Source organism: Cavia porcellus, unplaced genomic scaffold, assembly GCF_034190915.1.
Source record: "Cavia porcellus strain 051 isolate PalLab524CR breed Dunkin Hartley unplaced genomic scaffold, mCavPor4.1 scaffold_31, whole genome shotgun sequence".
NCBI classification, from domain to species: domain Eukaryota; kingdom Metazoa; phylum Chordata; class Mammalia; order Rodentia; family Caviidae; genus Cavia; species Cavia porcellus.
The window spans coordinates 12,086,610-12,104,812 of record NW_026947514.1 but is presented as its reverse complement, the minus strand read 5'-3'; the positions used below and the strand labels follow the sequence as shown (position 1 = coordinate 12,104,812).

The 18,203-nt window shown below is 34.9% G+C and overlaps 1 long non-coding RNA gene across 2 annotated transcripts in view; it reads right to left on the bottom strand.

Annotated features, from left to right (window-relative positions):
• The window catches only part of LOC134474129 (uncharacterized), a 33,422-nt gene extending 24,985 nt beyond the window's left edge, over positions 1-8,437 (bottom strand). The window contains exons 1-3 of one of the 2 annotated variants that reach the window (XR_010044756.1): positions 7,982-8,433; positions 1,409-1,767; positions 184-288 (exon numbers count right to left, since the gene is read on the bottom strand). This is a non-coding gene — a long non-coding RNA (uncharacterized LOC134474129). Of the gene's footprint in view, positions 1-183; positions 1,768-7,981 lie in introns of both variants that reach the window. The other variant, XR_010044755.1, reaches the window with a different exon arrangement.
• Positions 8,438-18,203: the final 9,766 nt, after the last annotated feature.

The window sequence follows — 18,203 nt, the reverse complement described above, 5'->3', positions numbered from 1 at the left end:
AGAAAAATCTTTGGGACATAGTACTAGGCAGTATAAAACTATATTTCTTTCCACACAGGTATACATCATTCTTGGACTAAAAGCTGCTTCTCCTTAGTTTCTTCCTAGTGCAGAAAAATAATAAAACACTGTCATTTTCAGATAAGAAATTGAGATGCCAGATTGTATCAAAAGTACACTTACAAGTCTTGGGAAGAGACCCAAGAAGAAGCCAACCCTTTCCTGTGATCCAGTGGCAGTTGTGGGTCAGGCCAACTCCTTCCCATGAGCCAGCAGTGGCCATGCATCCTGTGAAGACAACCAATAAAAAGCCAATCCCTTCCTGTAAGCCAGTGGTGGTCATGCAGTGAGCCAACCCCTTCCTGTGAGCCAGCAGCAGTCGTGGGGAGAGCCAATTCTTTCATGTGAACCAGAAGCAGCCATGTGTCTTGGGAAGAGAATCAAGAAAAAGCCAGCCCTTTCCTGTGAGCCAGCGGCAGTTGTGGGCTGGCCTACCACCTTCCTGTGAGCCAGCTGGTGCTCTCCACCCACCCCATAAGCAACTGGCTGATTCAGAGAAACAAAGGCTGAGATGATAGCCACCAGAGTAAAAAAAAAAAAAAAAAAAAAAAAACAATGCCTGTATTGTTTAATTGACTTTTCAGGTCTAAAACCAGTGCTCTGGGAATCTGTTTAGAGGATAACAATATGCAATATAGCAACTATGGGAGATTTCTTTCTAAAGGTGGTAGCCATTATTTATTTCCCATTATTTTGTTTTAAAGTCTTGTGTCATTTTCATTGTTTGGTTTGGTTTTATTTTATTTGATTTTATTATATCTGATGGCATGGGCAGCTATTTTGAAGACAAGATCTATCAAGGTAGCCATTGTTGATTTCCTATTATCTTGTTTTGAAGTCCTGTATCACTTTATTTATTTTGTTTTGATTGGTTTTATTCTGTTCTGTTTTGTTTGATTTTATTGTGTCTGATGGTATGGGCAGTTATTTTGAAGATAACAAGAGGCATTATGGTAGCCATTGTTGATTTCCTATTACCTTGTTTTGAAGTTCTGTATCACTTTCACTGTTTTGTTTGATTGGATTTATGTTGTTTTATTTTATTTGGTTTTATTCTCTTTAAAATACAAAAACAAATTGTATTTATAACATTTTCAAATGACCCTGCAATAAAAATGGAAATCTTTGTATCTGACTCTGTAAAGAGCACATAAAGATAGAAATAGTTATTTTATAACAATAATTTCTATGCCTTTGGAAAACAGATTACTATTTAAAACTCTCAGCTCTAGTCATCCAAATTCCAAACTGTCGTATTCTTGGGATGCAGATGCACATGACAATGATAATGACATGAAATAGTCTTGACAAGCCAGGAACGTATTCCATAGTGATAATTTTCTCTTACCTTTTTTGTAGTATGAAACCTGCTGTTATAATTTGCATCAAGAATGTCTTCTAAAAGGTTCACATGTTCAGAGGAAGAAGTTCTGGAAGGTGATTACATCCTGGGGGCACTAACCTTATCACAGATTAGTTCATAGCTGAATGCAGTGTTAGGAATGGATCCTGGTTGGAGGAAGTAGGTCCCTGGGTGCATAACCTGGAAAGATATATTACTGTGCTTGGTTTCTTTCCTTTTTCTCTTTTTCCAGTTGTCTTTCTGCTTCTTGGCTACCACAAGGTGAGCAGATTTCTCTTGTTATTGCCTTTTATGATGATGTTTCTGTGTTGGAGCCAGCCAGCCATGGACTGAGATCTCTGATACTGTGAACCAAAATAAACTTTTCCTTAATTATATATGCCAGATATTTTGTATCAGCAACAAAAACTGATTAATACATTTACCAACCAACAATACCCTGTTTAACTTCCTTATGCATTGAATAGCAATATCATATTTTCCAACCCAGCTACTACAGTAACATAGGAACTCTAACGCTGCAAAATAACCTCCTCAGAAGTGAAGTGTTAAGCAAGGAGTGATCAATTGCATCAAATGCCTCAAATACTATTAATTAAAAATTACAAACATAGAGACTTTAGGCATATATTTATTGCCAGAGAGTAGAGAAAATTCTTGAAACTGCTCTTAAAATGACCTGTGTATACTGTCTGGGAGACATTGTAAAATGTGATCATAATTTAGCACACTGAAATGTCATCAAATAAGTAACTTGTCTGGACAAAACTGTGTAAACAGGTAGGGATGGTTAGAATGAAATATAGCAAAAAAGAAGGTCAAATGGACAAGAACACACTGTGTGGGGTTTGTACTTTCCAAGAGAAAGACTCTAAATATGGGCATCTAATGAGAAGGCTCTTCAGCAGCCTACAGCTCAGGACAGGATGTTACATTGGCTGCATTACAGCCTGGAAAATGCCTCTGTCTCTGCCTCTGATTCCTTTCCTTCTACTTTGATTTCATGCTTTCCAAACATTTATACCTGGCTTTCTAAAATCCAACTTCATGCTCACCCTGACACAAAACAGTGGTGTTGTGAAGGCAGACATAAATATTTCTGTTATTGGAAGGGGCTGTCTTTTGCTTGTAAATTAGTAAACTGGCATTATAGCTTGTACATTAGACTTTGGAAAGTTTTGTTAGCTGAGCCAATTTCCCAATGACTGAGGTATGGCTGAGCCATGGTGTCCCAAATTATTCCTGCCTCCCTTCTCAAACAACAATCAAACTTACCTACTGCCCCATCATAGTAAGCAACAGAAATCATACAGGATCCTGCAAAGAATTATTATTTCTACTGTGCAAAAAAATAGCTTCTGTTATTAAACCATTTTTTCCAAATATGGACCAAATGCTAAAAGATTAGTATCTTCACATTACTGATTTAAAAATTAGAACAACTCTACCTAGTTTATTTACCTTACTCATGGGTTACAGAAAATGTAATAGATTAATAAGAAAAACATGATAGAGAAATTCAAAAGAATAAACTACATTTTAATGTGTGAATTACTTAAAGAGAAAACTATATAGGTATTAATTTTACCTATTTTAATAATTCTCAAGTATCAGACCTAAGGTTTTTGTTTCTAGGATTTACACTTCACATACAAAGTATTTCCACTGTGACTCAGTATTAGTAATGGAAGTATTCAAACCTCTCAGGTATGTTGGGAAAGGAGAAAGTTCAAGAACAATTATTTATATGCCTAGGTAAAACTACTAGGAAATTTTAAAAAATCACAGTTTTCTAAAAGGAACTAAGAATAGAAATCTCTAGAGCATTTACTATGTATTATTTACATAGTAAATAATAATAATATGTATTTCAGAGAGAATACTAGATATGGTAAGAAGAGCTCATCCTTTTGAATCACATATAATCTAATCCAAAAACCAAAGTTGTCATTCCAAACATTTGCCATTTTGTTGTTTCTGCAATTTACTTTCTTCTGGAATAGGAAAACTTTTGTCTTTTTTTATTTCTCAAACTTTATTTTTGTTGGATCAGAAAAAGAAACAAATTTGACCATGGTCAGATCTGTCATAATATTTCCATATTCATCAATTCTGTTAATAATTTATTCCTGTCACTATTAAGAAGACCACTAAAGAGCATATGTGTTGTCTGCCCAGGTGTGTGTACATACACAACTAAATGCAGAAAACTGCACATATTTTCTCTTTGGTGTCTCACATAACTTAAAAATATCTTACAATGCAAAGATGTTCATTGTCTTTTTTAAAAAACATAAAATTCAACATGGGAGGCTGAAGATTGGTATGTTCGAGGCCAGCCTAGGCTACACAGTGAATTCAAGGTCATTTTGAACTACATAGCAAGACTCTGTCTCAAAAAATCAAAAAGAAGAAAAAGTAAGTTATATACTTCCAGGTGTAGTGGTGCATGCCTGTAATCCCAGCACTTGGAAGGCTGAGGGAGGAAGATTTCTGTGAGTTTGAAGCCAGCCTCGGATACATAAGCAAGTTCAAGGTCAGCATCCACCACAAGGGGAAACCTTGTCTTAAAAAAAAAATCAATATTATCTCTACTCTCTTTTAAAGCCCACAAATGCCTATATAGGTAACCAGGATGAAAACTGACTTGCTAGTGGTCTGTTCTTAAAATAATCACAATATACCCTTATGCTAAGATTTCTGAGATGTTTCTTTTCAAACAATACCTTGGTATACATGTAATGCACACTTTAACTCAAAGAATAACATGGAAAATAATATTTGTGAAAACAAAAAAAGACTGCTAGATAACAATTTTTGTGTATTTATTAACAGGGGCATTTGAAGTAAGATCAAGGAACATTAAGCAATGAAAATTAGCATACAAAACCATCACACAGAAAGACTAAGTATATATTTTCTGAACTAGTTGCTCATTCATTGCATAAAACCACCAGATTTTATTAGAAAATATTGTGTGTATGGCTATATTCACTAAAATAGATGAGGTCAGGTTTTTTGTTCTATTGTGTTCAGTGTGGTATGCCCTACGCCGAAATAAGTGGCATAAGGCAGAGGAAACAATCAGACATCACTATGGAGACAGAGCATAGTTGTACTCTTGGACATAAATTCAGGACCTGTCACACATTAAAAGCATTGTATGTGCTCTTCTCTACCTGCTCACTCTCCAAAACACTCTTACTGTCATCAAAAGCTACGTGCATCATTAAAATCAAGGTAATCCTGCCATAGCATCTCCAAAAATAAACCAGCAGAGCATTATCACAGGACAGAAGACAAACAAACACTTAGGCCCTTAATTTATTAGTCACTCAGAAGCAGTCAAGATTTTAAAAAGCTGCTGTTGCTAAAAAATTGTGACTCCTTACTTAAGCCTGTGGATGCCCAGTGGGTAACTAAAAACAGGTCAAAGTTTGGCATCTTTGCCTTCATTTTATGTCTGTTTCCTTTATTATTTTAAAACCTTAGGTCAGATCTCTGCTCAGCTCTGCATGTTGGCAGATTAATAATTTAAGCAACGTCGGTCTAAAAACTGGTAATACAAGGCTTGTTGTCCTGAACTTTACCTAACTTATATCTTTCTGCTTTAAAACTGTGGACACCACTATCTGAAATATGCAGTCACTCAACTACCAGCTCCCTGCTTCCCCCAGTGGGTACCTAGAAGTCTCATCATTGCCATGAATCTACCTTAGCTTCCAGCAGAGCCTCTGCAAAATTGAGATTACTCCCCAAATATCTTTTTTTTTAAAAATTTTATTTAAAAGGAAAAAGAGAAAAAGCAAAACAAAACAAAGCGGTGTAAGAGTACAAGTAATACAGAACTACGAAAAAACAAAAACAAAAAAAAAAACCAGTAAGAAATCACCAGTTAATAGATTACACATTATTGTCTTAGAGATAGTTGCTCAAGTCACAGTATCAAATCATACAAAGTGAACATTCAAACAGAGAGCCTGCAAACAGTTGTGTTCAATGATCCAACCAAAAACATTAATACGGTCAGCTATTTAACACCCCTAAACACACTTGCAGTTGTATCCTTTAGTGCACTTTTTTCCCCTCTCTTTTTTTACAACAAAATTTACACATTTTGGGTTTTATTACTTCTTAGTTCTTATTACTTTTTTTTGGAAGAGAATAAAGTCAAATATGGCAAAACAAAGCTGTCAGTCAAAACCAAGAATAGACATAGTACATGATGTAAGAACAGAGTACAAGGTTATCAATAATGGTTACCATAATGTCTCTTGTTTCCTTAAAAAGAATTGTCTATCTCATTAGGTATTATAAAGTTGAACTAAACAGTAGAGAACAAGACCAATAAAACTTAAACATTGTAAACATTACAGGACTTCCAAAGAAGATAATAGTCAAACCAGAATGGGCATCTTAGTGAATCTTATTGCCTTCAAAGTAGTTGCCTATACCCCCAAACTTGATACTATCTTACAGAATGGAACAGAGTCTAATCAGTCAAAACAAGATAGTGGGAGTATTAGAGGACTTCAAAACAAGTTAATAGGAAATAAAAAAAAGTTACTATAATATATCCTGCTAATTTTAAAATTTTTTCCCCTTAATTAAAAAAACCATAAAAAATAACTAAATAATTTTTTTAGTGAATAAGGGAGAGATTGAGATAAAAGAGGACATAACAACATAACAATACAGGTCAAAGCATGACTGTTTCAGCAACCTAGTGCTTCACCACCAAATAACCCGATTTAATAGTAGTTACCATAGTGTCTATCTTTTTCCTTGAAATATTTGAAAATAACTTCATATACTATAGCTTCAAATATCTCCATATCAAGAAGCCCAGAATAAAGCCTTTCCAATTAATAAGTGAAAACTTTACAAGGCTTCAAGGCCACATAATGGGGAATCATGATTACCACATACTTTTATATATTTGAATCATTACTTACTTTAGGGAAACTATTCGGTATTTATATATGTGAGATTGATTTATTTCACTTATGAGTATGGTCTCAAGCTGTGCCCATTTATTGATAAATATCTCAATGTGATCCGTCTTTATAGCTGAGTAGTACTCCATTGTATAGAAATACCACAGCTTTTTTATCCATTCCTCATTTGATGGACCCTTGAGTTGTTTCCAAGATCTGGCAATTACAAATTGTGTTACTATAAACATAGGTGCACATATATCACTGTGGTATAATGCTTTCAGTTCTTCTGGGAATATGCCTAGAAGTGGAATAGCTGGAATAAATGGGACTTCCAATCCCAGCGTTTTGAGAAATCTCCAGAATGACCTCCACAAAGGTTGTACCAGTCTACTCTCCCACCAACAGTGTAGGAGAGTTCCTTTTTCCCCACAGCCTCTCCAGCATTTGTTGTTGTTGGTTTTCTTGATCCTGGCCATTCTTTCAGGAGTGAGTGGTATCTCAGTGTGGTTTTAATTTGCATTTCTCTAATGACCAATGATGAAGAACATTTTCATGTATTTATTTGCCATTTGTATTTCTTCATCTGAGAAGTGCATATTCATCTCAGATGCCCATTTTTGGATTGGATCTTTGAATTTTGGAGGTCTGAGTTTTTTTAATTCTTTATATGTTTTAGACAAGAGTCCCTTGTCTAAGAGAGAGTTCACTAAAATCTTTTCCCAGTTTGTGGGTTTTCTTTTCACTATGCTACTCCCCAAATATCTTATGGAAACTGTATTTCCTCCTCAAGCTATGGACTTCTGAGATGCAAAATCAGAACTGACATAATGATCAACCAGACTCTAACCCATCTCAGCAATGCCATAAAAAGTGGCCTAGTTGCTTTGTTCACAGGCCATCACATCTTCTTCCTCAGAGCTGTGCCCCATTCAGCTCTTTTTTTCCTTAAGCTAAAGTCTCTTCCCATTTTCTCATCTTTCTTAATTAAAGGTGTTTCCTGTAAATTCATGTTGTTGCCTTAGTTTTAATTTCTGACGTCACTGAACATGGATTTACATTAGCCAGTGATACAGCTACCCAATAAATATTTGCTGAATAAATATATCTACAGTCTAGTTATCTGGACATTACGCTATTATAGCATTCTAAAGGCCTCCTCCCCCCATCTGTGCAAGTAAATTATTTTATTATCATAGATTAAATTGGTTCAGATTTTCAATGAAGAAAGTAAAAACTGAGCAAAATTGGGAGACAGGGAAGAAAGAAGGAGGTAAGGAAGAGAGATAAAAGCAATAGAGAAATATTTATACACTTCTCTGAAGGAAATGTGAATTATCATGAGGTGTCATAATGTACTGAGATGTTGTATGTAAAAAGTGTATAGTATTAGGAAGAAGAAAAGTTCATTTATAAGGAAAAAGTGATGCAGAAATCTAAAAGAATGGTGCTTTAATGAAAATGCAATGCAGAAGAGGAGACATTAATTTTGCAAGTAACAATTCAAGCACAATTGTGATAAAAGCCACAAAGGAAGGTTATAAACTATATTGAACAAACATCAAATAAACTATATTGAATATACGTCAAATATTGTTTATAAAGTCAAAGGCACCCTTACCTTTCTCCTTTTTCATCCTTAACTGTTCTCAATAATTTTTTCTTCCTTCGACAGTATTTGTGGCTGTTATTCTATTCTGAAAAGGGTTTCTTTTTGAGTTAGACAACATTACTTAATAATGTTCCACCCTTCTTATTGCCAGACTTCTTATCTTCTCCTAGATAAGGATGGAATGAGAAAACTGTCCTTAGTCCTGAGATGTGCTTAGACTTGTTTCTTTTACTCTCTTTTCCCTGAATCCCTTTTAAAAATTATTATCAGGAAAGGTCTCCAAAATTCTCATCTGTCCTAGGAACAGAACAATCATCTCACATCTATTATTTTCTTTCCTACAGAAATATTGTGAACTCTGCTTAGGTAAGTAAATAATAACACCTTACTTAGGGCTCCTTCAATTTAAATAGGCTATTTACATCTTAAGGGAGGTTTTAAAAGGCAGTTGCAATCTTGTCCTTTCTATTTTATACAAGAATCAAATTTAACTCATTCCTTATTTTTTATTTTTTAAAAAAAGGATTTTTAGAAAAAAAGACCAAATATTTCTGAAAAGTCAAAAAATAACTTTTCTGAGGAACAGACACTTAACTTGGTACCTTAAAAAATGTAATTTAACAAAAGGAAGAGTGAGGAGGGAAACTATTCCACAAAGATGAAAGAGCCTGTGTGTTCTCCATGAAATTAAAAAAATCTGTGGAACTAAAAAAATAGGCTGGAACAAAAGGCAGAACTTAGATTATACAAGAGTACTGTAAATATTTTTAATGTTGTACTTTCCTAAAACCTTACCCAGGCAACCAAATGTCACCAGTGTGATAAGGCTAGTTCCTGCCACAAGTCCCTCTTTTTGCCACCCTCTGACCTAGTGACATTTAAACACACCAGCTTCCATTATGCCTTTGCTTGTGTACTCAGACTTAGCAACAAAGGCATTTGCTCTCCAGACTTCTCCAACCTCCTTTCTCATATATCTTCTTTACTTGATTGAGCTTTTTTTCTGAAAGTTCCTTCTATATGGCCCTCTGTGTGATATTACATTCCTCTCTCTCTTAGGACCTGTGAATATAATGTCTCTTATGTTTATATATTTCTTTGTAGTGTTATCCCATGTCTGTCTCTGATCATTAACCAAAAACATTTTTAAAGTAACTCAATTATTCCTTGAAACACAATAGGCTGCAGGAGATCAGGATATGACACTTCACAATATGCTACTTTGACTTAAGGATGTTGAGCTAAAGGTAATTGGCAATATATGTAGGAAGAATTCTCTATCTTCCTCCTCCATCTGCCTTAAAAAAGCAGGGTATGAATCACCCTTTGTAAAAGTGTGCCCTCACCCTCTCCCCACACCAGGAAGAAAGTGGCTCTTATCGCCTGAGAAAAGAGAGACAGCATTGATATCAAGATGAGTTTGCATAAACAGACATAATTGAAATAGTATTTACCTTCCATTAGTTCCTCTATATTTCCTGGTTACTTCTCCACAATTTGTCATTCCTTAAGCTCAACTTCTTTTTTTTCTTACTAAAAAGGTATATTAAACCCCAAAATATAGTTGCCTCCTAAGCCTTTTTTTGTAAAATCACATGCATATGAATATTAATAAAAATTGTGTGCCTTATTTAACCTACCGTTTGTTAGTTAAATTCACATGTCTTCTAGCAATAAACCTAAGGAGGTGAAAGAAAAGTTTTCCTACTCAACAAGGGCTTTGTTGACTACGTTAAGGATTCTGAACTTCAGATCAAGATCAACAGTCACTAAGATGTGACAATCAAATTTGCATTTAAAAATATCATCAGGCATGACAGTGGTACAGGCCTATAATCTGAACTACTTGGGAGGCTGAGGCAGGTGAATGGAAGTTTGTGGCCAGCCTGTACAACTTAGCAAGATCCTGTCTCAAAACAAAATTTAGATAAGGAACAGAGAGGCAGTTCAAGGGTAGAACTTGTCTAGTAAGCACAAGGCTCTAGGTATGATTATCAGTACCACCAAACAAACAAGCAAACTCTGGCTGCTGAGTAGAGAATGGACTGAATGGAATAAAAAGGAGACAGAAGACCATATAGAGGGGAAGTATAGTACCAGGTGGGAAATAATATTGTTTGTTTTCGAATAGAGAAATTATAGCACATGTAGAAATAGGTGGATTCAAGATCTATTATGTATACATATGTATATCTCTAAATAGGGTCTAAATAGCTGATTGACTAAGTACTGAAGAGGAGGTTCAAGGTGTGACAATGACTTTCTCTTTCATATGAGTGTGTTTCTTGTACTGAGCTCCTAAAATGCTTTACACTTTTTAATTGATATCTTGTGTTATATCTGATTTTTGTCTCCAGCTCCTAAAATAGCCTCAGAGCAATTAAGGTAAAAGGAGAATCTTGAGCTCTTCATAACAAGCTCCTTTCAACCACAACTGAGTATATTTAGTGAGATAATGTTTGATAAGTCTGTAAGGATGAGGGATTGTTTGCCAGGGTAACGGACTTTGTGATTTTGAGGGTTGGAACTTAAAGTCCCTCTTCCAACCTCTGGGAAAAGGAGGATTAGAGATTGAATTCAATCACAAGTGGTCAGTGATTTAACCATCATGCCTATGCAACAAGGCCTTCATAAAAGTCCTGACTAAAGGGGTTCAGAGAGCTTTTGGGTTGGTGAACACAGAGAAGTGTTGATGGTGCACCCTGAAGGGATGTATGAATTCCACATTCTTCCTCTATACTTTCCCTGTGTATCTTTTCCCTTTGGCTCTTCCTGAGTCAGATCCTTTATAATACACTGGTATGTAAGTTATTTCCTGAGTTCTATAAATCATGCCAGCATATTAACAAAATTAAGGAGGGAAGCTGCAATTTGTAGTCATATGAGACAGTGTGGGTGACCTTGAGACCCACCACTTGTGATCAACATATGATGGAGGGGGGACAGTATTGTGGCACTTGAGCCCTTAACCTGTGGAGTCTATGCTAATCTTAGGCAATTAAGCTAAATTATAAAACAACCCATTGGTGTCAACATAGAATTGGAGAATTGTTTGGAAAAGCCACATACTTTGTACCAGAAATATTGTGGACATAGAAAAAGGTTTTTTCACTGACAAAGTGACTCACAGTTCCTGGGATGGCCAACTAGATAGATGACCTCTGTTATGGTTTGTATCTAGATGTCCTCCCAAAGCTTCATATAGTCTTAGGGGCAGGCTTCTAGAATTTGTGATCAACTCATAGTACAATGCTGGGATTATGGGTGTGAGTTAAAACCCACCCTACGTGGGTGTGACACTATAAGGGACAGAAGGAGTCTTCTCTATGCACTCTTCCCTTGTTGTCCTTGCTGTCTTCTACTTCCATGAACTGTTACCCTCTGCCATGTGCCACTCTACTTTGGAGCCAGCTAAGTATGGACTGACATCTCCACAAATTGTGAGCTAAATAAACCTTTCCTTTCTTAGTTTTGGGCATTGGGTATTTTGTCTTAGTAATGAAAGAAAAGATGCCAAGGCCATACCTTATAGACGCTTTATAAGGTGGGGAAAAGTGAAGACCAGATTTGTGGTAGAAATGGAGAAGTTGGGTTGAGAATATGTTTAATAAAAGATGTCACAGCAAAATTTGGATAGAGATATAAATTTGACAGTTGTTAGCCAGTAGACACAAAAATGGGTGAGGTTGTCTAGACAGACAGTGTAGAGAAGTTTCTTTTCTTATGATACTAGGGAATGAACCCCAGTCTTTTACACTGAACTACATTCCTAGCTCATTTTATATTTTTTGAGACAATGTCTTCCTAAATTGTCCAGTTGGAGCTTGATCTTGTGATTCTCCTGCTTCGGCCTACCAGATTACTGAGTTTACAAGCATGCACCAGATTCAAATTATGATCTCACTCTTTAGGTTTAAGGCTGATTCCTAAAGAACTCCCAATTTTTAAAGGTCAGGTGCATTATGATGAGCCAACAGAGGATGGCCTAGAAAGATGACAACAACCAGAACACAATGACAAGAAAATTGAGGGAAGTGTTTTCAGGGGAAGAGAGATATATTTTTAAGAAAGCTGATGAATAACAAAGAAAAATATAACTGAAAAGGATTTGTTAAGATTTCATAAGAATAATTAAAAACTATCTTTGAAGGAGAGACCAGATAAAATAGAATCTGGAACAAAGCAATAAAGGAATATTTAAAAAACTAGAACCTCCTTGCCATTGAGGGAACCTTAGTGAGTCATGCAGGAGAAGAGAAACCCCACCCATTGCCTCTCTGCCACCTAAGGAACCTTGTTCAGAGGAACACAGGTGCCATTCCCCTACATCACAGGATGGGCATCCAGTGTGCTAAGTGTTTGGGACTTGGAAACTTATTTGTCTGGATGAACTCAGGGTAAATCCACTTGAAAAAGGGGAAACATTTTGCATACAAACCCTGATTTATGATTGGTTCTGTTACATAACTATAGACGTTGTTCCTATGGTCTAAAGTACAAAGTCAATTGTTACAACAGTATGTCAATTTTTAAATTGTACTTGATGCTTTCATTATTGCTAATTGTACTGCTGTAGCTAGGATGTCATATCTGTTGTAATCAGTTGTTTTCCCTTGTGTAACAATATTGGGAAGCTCTAGGGTAACAATCATAGCATGGCACTACACCAAAAGACCGAGCACTAAGCCAAACAAAAACTATTACATTCCAATAAAAAGGAAAAAGACCAAAAAAAAAAAAAAAAAGGAGCAAAATACAATCTCAGACCTCAAGCCCACCCAGAACAAAGTCAGGAGACACTGACATAGAATAAATTGGAAATCAAATAATTGAAATTTCTGAAATGATAGCAACTAAAGTAAAGAAACATCTCCATGAGGTTGTAGAGGAAATCAGATTGGAATAATTTCTCAGGTAAAAGAAAATGTCAACTGTAATGAAAGAAGACATAATAAAGAAGACACAAATAAAAAATACAGGTGCAAAGGAAAATGATGGAAACTTTGAGTGAACAATATAGAAAGGAATTACAAGGCATGAAACAGATTCAAAGAGATAAGGAAATTAAAATTTCCAGGAAATTAAAAACTCCATTGAAAGCTGGCAAAACCACTTGAATGAAACTGAAGATAGACTTTGAAACCCTGATGACAGGATTATAGCTAGTGATCATGAAAGGAAAGATCTCATAAAAATAACAAAGAAACAGCAAATAATTCAACAGGTACTAGATGATGCAAACAAAAACAAATGCAAGAGTGATAGGTATCAATGAAAAAACAGGAGACAACACAAATGACATAAACAGACCACATGCAGAAGTATAGCAGAAAATATCCCCAGCATGGGAGAAGAATGTGACAAATGAGGGATATAGAACTCCAGTTAGCCATAACCAAAGTAAATCTACATCCAGACATATAATAATCCAGATCTCAGAAATCAGCACAAGAACAGAATATTAAAAGCTGTTAGATCACCTATAAAGGAAAGCCCATCAGAATCACGGTAGATTTCTTAACCATTTTAACTCAAGATGAGCTTGGAATGAAGTAACTGAAGTCCTGAAAGGAAATAGCTTCCACCCCAGATTGATGTACAAAGCTATCTTTCAAATTTAATGGAGAAATAAGATACATCCATGACAAAGAACAACTGAAGAAATTCTAGACCACCAAACCAAACCAAAAAAGAGTACTGAAAGATAGTCTAGAAAAAAATAAAAATGCCACAATTCCAAGAGCAACCACAGAAAGAAACCACCAAGCAGGGCAAGCTGTTAAATGAAGGAAAAAGTAGGAAATCAACAGAAGCAAGAAGATAATATGACAAAGATAAGCCAATATGTATCAGTTACAATCATTAATGTAGATGGTCTCAATTCATTGATCAAAAGAAACAGGCTGGCAGAGAGGATCAAGAAACCCAATAATATGCTGTATATAAGAAGCACATTTAACTCAAAAGGAAATTCATAGACTGAAAGTCAAAGAATGGAAAACAATACTCCATGTGATAGAAACTCCAAAAAAGCAGGGTAGCTATTCTGTTTGCATGAACTTCAAACCATGAATGACCAAAAGAAATAAAGAAGGTCACTACATACCTGTTAGGGGAAAAATTCAAGAGAAAGAGATAACAACCATAAATATATATATACCAAATAAAGGGGCACCTAACTAAGACAAATACTTATATAAATGAAAAATAACACAATTGTAATGGGGGACCTTAACACCCCATTGGCAGAAAGAGATGGCTAAACTAGACAAAAAAAAATCAGAAAAAGAAGTAACAAAACTGAACCAAACTTGTGAACAAATAGACTTACTACATGTTTACAGAGTGTTCTACTCGATAACATCAAAATACACATTCTTCTCAGCTGTACACAGAACATTTTAAAAGATAGATCATATACTAGTATATAGAACATGCTTAAGTAAATGTGAAGCAATTGAAATTATCCCATGCATATTATCTGACTACAGTGCAACGAAAGTGAAAATTAATGACAAAAGGAACCACAAAACTGCATAAACACATAAAAATTAAATAACATCCTCCTGAACAGTCAGTGGGCCTCACATTAAATTAAAGAAGAAATTTAACAATGTCTACAATCAAACAAAAATGCAAATACAACCAAAACCAGAGAAAGACCCAACCAAAAAGGAAAACTACAGGACAATCTCTCTAATGAACATAGATGCAAAGATCCTCAATAAAATACTAGCAAACAGAATGCAGCAAATCGTCAACAAGGTTGTATATCATGACCAAATTGGATTCATCACATAAATGCAGGAATGGTTCAACATACACAAATCAATAAATGTAATACATCACATCAACAGAGCCAAAGACAAACATTACAGGATTATCTCAGTACATGCAGAAATATCTTTTGATAAAGTCCAACACTCATTCATGATAAAAATCAGAATAGATGGTCTTTACCTCAACCTGATAAAGCCATTGATGACAAAAGCCAGCATCATAATAAATGGAAAAAAACCTGAAAGCTTTCAACATAAAATCAGAAATAAGAAAATATCAATTCTATTCAATATAGTTTTGGAAACATTAGCCTGAGAAATTAGACAAGAGAGAGAAATAAAAGGATTAAGTATACAAAAGGTAGAAATGAAATTATCATTATTTGAAGATGACATGATACTCTACATAAAAGGCCCCCAAAACTCCACCAAAAAATTCTTCATTTAATAACCAAATTTAGTAGCATAGCTGGATACAAAGTCAGCATTCAAAAAACAATAGCATTCCTGTATACAAACAACAAATTCACTGAGAAATCAGGGAAACCAAACCTTCCTCAATGATATAAAAAAAACCCTTAGGAATCAATATTACAGAGGAAGTAAAAGATCTACACATTGAAAATTACAGTACTCTAATAAAAGGAATCAAAGAGGATCTCAAAAAATGGAAAGATATTCCTTGTTCATGGATGGGAAGAACTAATATTGTGAAAATGGCCATATCCCCAAAACTGTTACACAGATTTAATGCAATCTTGATTAAAATACCATTTTAAAATACCATTTTCAAAGATCTATAGAATACATTCCTAAAATTAATCTGGAATCAGAAAAAACCTAAAATAGAAAAGGCAGTTCTGGGCAACAAAGGCAAGGCAGGAGGCATCACAATTCCTGAAATTATCACAGGCTACTGTAATAAAATCAGTATGGTACTGGCAAAACAAAACAAACAAAAAAACCAAAATGCAAAAAATCGACCTGAAGATCAATGGAACAGAATAGAAGATGCAGACACAACTACAAACACACTGTCATCACCTTATCATTGACAAATGGACCAAAATGCATGGGAAGTACTTCATAGAATCAACAACTTAGATCTCATCTTATTAAAAAGTTTTTTATACTTCAAAAGAAATCACGAACAAAGTGAAAAGAAAACCCAGGAATTGGGAAAAATATTTAGTCAACCATCCCTCAGACAAAGAACTTTTATCTAGAATTTATAAAGAACTGAAAAAAACCAGGCCTCCCAAATTCAAAGACCCAATCCAAAAATAGGCATCTGAGATGAATATACATGTCTCAGATGAAATATAAACAGCAAAAAGTAAGAAAAAGAAAAAAATGTTCAACATCATTGGTCATTTGAGAAATACAAATTAAAACAACACTGAGATTGTCTTAATCCCAGAATGAATGGCTATCATCAAGAAATCAACAATAACAAATGCTGGATGGGCTGTGGGGAAAAAGGAACTCATCTCCACTGTTGGTGGGAGTATAGACTTGTACAACCACTGTGGAAATCAGTGAGGAGATTCCTCAAAAAAGTAGGATTACAGATTCCATTCCACCCAGCTGTTCCCCTTCTGGAATTTTTCAAGGATTTATAAAATCATATCACAGTGATACACATGCATTCATGTTTATAGCAGCACAATTTGTAATAGCTAAATCTTGTAAACAACCCAAATGTCCATCAATCAAGGAATGGTAAAAATAAAAGTGGTATTTTTATACAATGGAGTGCTACTCAGCTAAAACAAAGATAACTTGAGGATTTTATAGGCAAATAGAAGCAACTAGAGACCATATTCATAAGTGAAAAAAAGTCAGACTTGCATGTATAAACATTCTATTATCTCCTGGTGTAAGAAACTGAAAGAGTAATTAAGATCCAAAAACATGCAATAAATATTGTGAAAGGGAAAGGACTGGCTCAAAAGAAAAACTGGGATGGGGGAAGGAGAAAAGAAAGGGAAAAAATATATCTATCTATGATAATTAAGGTAATTGAACTACTTATTCTGTTAGTTCATTGAAAGGAACAGTTAGTGCTTATATTGTTGGATCAATTTTACATGCCTATATTTGGTAATCTGAGCAACTATTTTGAAAACAATAATATGCAATATAATAATGATTGTTAATTTCCTGTCATCTTGTTTTGAAATTCTGTATCATTTTTATTGCTTTTAAAATTTTCTCTAAAATAAAAGAAAAAATAAAAGACTAGAAGTCTGAATATAAGTAATTTAGCGATGTAAATCTGAGAAATAAACTCCTGTGAGAACGAAAGAAAGAGCTGCTTGTGCCAGAAATCTTCACTGGCTACATATAGACTCACCTACAGAGTATGCCGCAGGAACTTTGGGAACCTGGCAAGATACTGCCATAGGTAGCATGCTGCATTGTCTGCTACTTTATGTGATGTTTCTGTCTTAGTCTTTGAGCTGATATAAAGCAAAATAAAAACTGGATAGCTTAATAACAAACATTTATTCTTCAGTTTTGGAGGCCAAGAAATTCAATGTCAAGACAATGGCAGATCAGTTTCTGGGGATGTTATGCTTCCTCACTAAAAGCCATCTTTTTACTGCAAACTTATATGGCAGATGGAAGAAGTGGTTGCTCTTAGCTTTTTTTATAAAGGCATAAATCCTATTTATGAAGGCTGCAATTTATAACCTAAGCATTTGCTAAAGGCCTATCTTCTAATACCATCATTTTGGAGGTCAGGATTTCAACATATGAATGGAGGAGGCATAAACTTCCAATCCATTTCAATTTCATGTGTTCATGCATTGTACAGAAACTTAACTCTCAAAACTATGTCTTCAGGGTTACTTCTATTGAACACATTACCAACCAATTTTGAGATAGCCCTACATCAAGGAGATCTGAATGATACAAAGAATCCAGCAGGATAGTCTCAAAGAACCGAAGAGAATAGACCTAACAAGTGGAATGAGAACCCAGAAAAGGCCAAGAGGATTCATAATTTACAAGGGAGGACTGGCTTTCCTATGGAAGAAAGAGGCCAGGGTAAAAATAAGCTTGTAGATACAGTGATAGTTGAAGGAATGCAGCATTTCTAAGGTGATCAGGAAATAATTTCCACGAAGAGTACAGAAATGGGTAGGTGGATTAAAGATTAGTAGAGAGTGGAAAGAAATAGGAATTATTTTTAGTGAGACAGCTGATAAAAGATAGGAAGACTGCTAGATAATGAGTGATGATGCATAATAGTGTAGGAATTGACTTAGTTTTGTATATTTTAGGCTAAGGATGTAACAAAACTTTCCTAATACCTTTAGCTGCATTTAATTCTTTTGAGTTTCTGAAGCATTTTATCCATATTTCAAGTCCTGCTGTTTATTATAATTCTACTTTGGTACAGTTTTATTTCCCAAGTAAAATCTAAACTCTTAGTATAAACAATG